The sequence below is a fragment of the Mchenga conophoros genome, linkage group LG16, assembly GCF_057382185.1.
Source record: "Mchenga conophoros isolate Kocher_MC1m ecotype Shallow Benthic linkage group LG16, M_conophoros_male_GT1.1, whole genome shotgun sequence".
Classification (NCBI taxonomy): Eukaryota; Metazoa; Chordata; class Actinopteri; order Cichliformes; family Cichlidae; genus Mchenga; species Mchenga conophoros.
In genome coordinates this window covers 27,078,239-27,081,083 of record NC_140541.1, presented here as the reverse complement: position 1 = coordinate 27,081,083, position 2,845 = coordinate 27,078,239, and positions in this window count along the sequence as shown.

The window sequence follows — 2,845 nt, the reverse complement described above, 5'->3', positions numbered from 1 at the left end:
TTGTTTTAGGCACAGCTTGAGAGGGGGGGTCTAATGCAGATACACCTCCAAGAATTCGTTCCATATTGACATGATGGCGTTGCACAGTTGCTGCGTATTTGTTGGCTGAACTGCTGTGCTTCAAATCTCTTGTTCCACCACATCCCAGAGGTCCTCTAGTTCACTGGGGACCTGTGCTTTCATGTTGTTCAATACCAAATTCAGACTCTACCTTCTGAATGCCCCAGCAGAAATCAAGATACATCAGACCAGACAGCATTTTCTGTCTAATCTTCTAGTCCATGTTTGGCAAGCCTTCGCAAATTGTCGCCTCAGTTTCCTGTTTTTAGTCGACAGAAGTGACATGCAGTGTGGTCTTCTGTTGCTGTAACACACCTGCTTTAAGGTTTGATGCAGTGTGTATTCAGAAATGCTTAATTTTAACGTCATCAGGTTATCTTGACCATGTCTACAAGCCTAAATGCATTGAGTTGCTGCCATGTGAATGGCTAATTGGATAATGAAGGTGCAGTAGTTGGTGAGTGTATTACTACTTAAGCACTCATGATTATCTGTTAGCTTGCAGTCAATTTTACGTACTGTACATTGTGGCTTATAGTTCATTGCTCAGATTAAACTGTTACCCAAAAGTTGTAACAGCCACATTATATGCATTTTATAGAATTTCTTCACGTTCCTCAATGCGCTGGCTGATTGCCAGTCTAAGTCTTAGATCTGCCTGTCCATGGCTATAGCTTATTTCTCCCACTTATCTATGTTAATCCTCTAAATTACCCTTTCTGTGCTGAAGGTCCTTCCATAAAAGAGAGCGTGAGATCCATGTCCCCCCTTGATGAGCTCTTCTATTTACCTCATCACCCCACTCTAATCTCTGGCTCACTTAAAACATAATCTATAACTTTTGGATTGTCACCTTTTTAGTGAATGGCAATTTTAAAATGAGTTTTGTCATTATGGGAAGGATATATTAACAAAAAATGGGAAATGCAAGCATGCGTCTCTCTGTGATTTACTAGGAAGTTGACCAAGTATAGAGAAAGATGTATATATTCAACAATGAGTAAAGTGATAAAGTTTTGCACAGCACCTCTGCCACCTCTGGTATATAAATGTATTAATGAGTGCATAGGTGAATGCAGTCCATAAAGTATATTTTATTGATAGATATGCAAGAGTGTGGAGAGATAACGGCTAGCCAGGTTGGTTAGGAGGCAAAGCTTATTTACAGGTAGTACGGTATGTACAGTATGACATTTGTGACTCTTATGAGTATTGTGTTTTAAGATATAATCAACAAGAGCTGTACAGAAGAATGAAAACAAAACAAAAAACAGCCAGCGCTGATGTAAAGGTTTTAAATCGTAACCAGACTTAAAAGGGATGTGATTAAATTGGTGCTTTTATCACAATTTACACCAAACACATTGGATTAATATAATTATTGGGCAGTTGTAAATTGCTCTAACTAATCACAAGTCCTCCATTAGGGTTGTTTGGGTTTTGAATGAAAGAGTTATTCATTGTGTTCCTCATTAAACTGTTAAAATTACAACATAATGTGCTTAGATCTACGCCACACTCCAGCTATCATTTAAAAGGAGTGCTCAGGCGCAGGCTTGTTGTTTATGGTTTTGTGTATTCCACTGAAAGCTAGTCAAGCACAGCTAAAGGTGGGCCCATACTCCATATTTATGAAATTGGCTCTGTGTGAAATTGGTTTTTGCCTAATGGATCCCTGCATGGGTGCTCCGTCTGATACCTCAGCTTCAGCTTATTGGCACCAGAGTCACATTGAGGACACAGAAACAAACTGGAAGAGGGACAAATGAAAATGGACCAAGACCTAAAAAGTTTAAAAATTTTGTAATTTTTGTAAAGAACTTGGACTAGTTTCAGCCTAGCCTTTAATGGTTAACATGAAATGCTTTCATTCTTTCAGTGGATTCATGGACTGTGTAATATTAATGCTTAACCCCAATCTGAGTATAAATCAATAAGCCACTTTATTTTAACTTCAACAACCTCCTCTACATTCTACATTCTTCTCTTTTACACAATCCTGCAGATTAGTCAGATGGTTAATGAGACTGAGGTTGCACAGTGCAGAATAACACTGGAAGTCATGCCATATTATGTGAAATAAGAATGGCACGAATCTCTGGATGAACCAGCACCATCTTCTATAAAACTCAGAGTCATTAGATAAGGCATATACTGAAAGGATTTCAGCATTGTTAAAGTCACTCTACAGATACGGTAAATCAGTGTGCATTACTGTCTGGATCTTGGCCTCTTTAAAAAAAAAAAAACTTTCATTCTTTCAATGTGTTCAACTTCATGTCGTGTCTGTGGTAACAATTGTTGTTTTCCCCAGCAATTTCCTCCAAATCCCTTCACTATGTGACTGGATTGGGGGATGTAAAACCTTCACAGTAAGTTCTTTTTTGTCTGCAGAAAGTGATAAAGGCCAGCTAGAACAGGCACAAAGAAAATCTTTGTAAAATCTGGCAAACGCACTCCTATTGCAGACTGATGTATGCTGTGTTGCATCAACAACTAATACGGGCGAATCTTTGCATCATTAAGTTGATTAACGGTCCAGAAAATATACTGTCAAGTTTGCACTCATATTCTTTATTAAAATGTCAAAAGATTTTTTTTAATATCTCCCCAGTTTTAAAGAAAAAATATAGTTCAGGATGTATTGTGGGTAGTCAACAGTACCAAAAACCTCACAGTAAGGAAAGACCCAGATAACAACACGTATGACCATTTAGTGTAAAACACCAACAATTTCTTTTTTCTTTTTTTTAACATAGGTTCAGAAGATTGAGCACCACTTTCA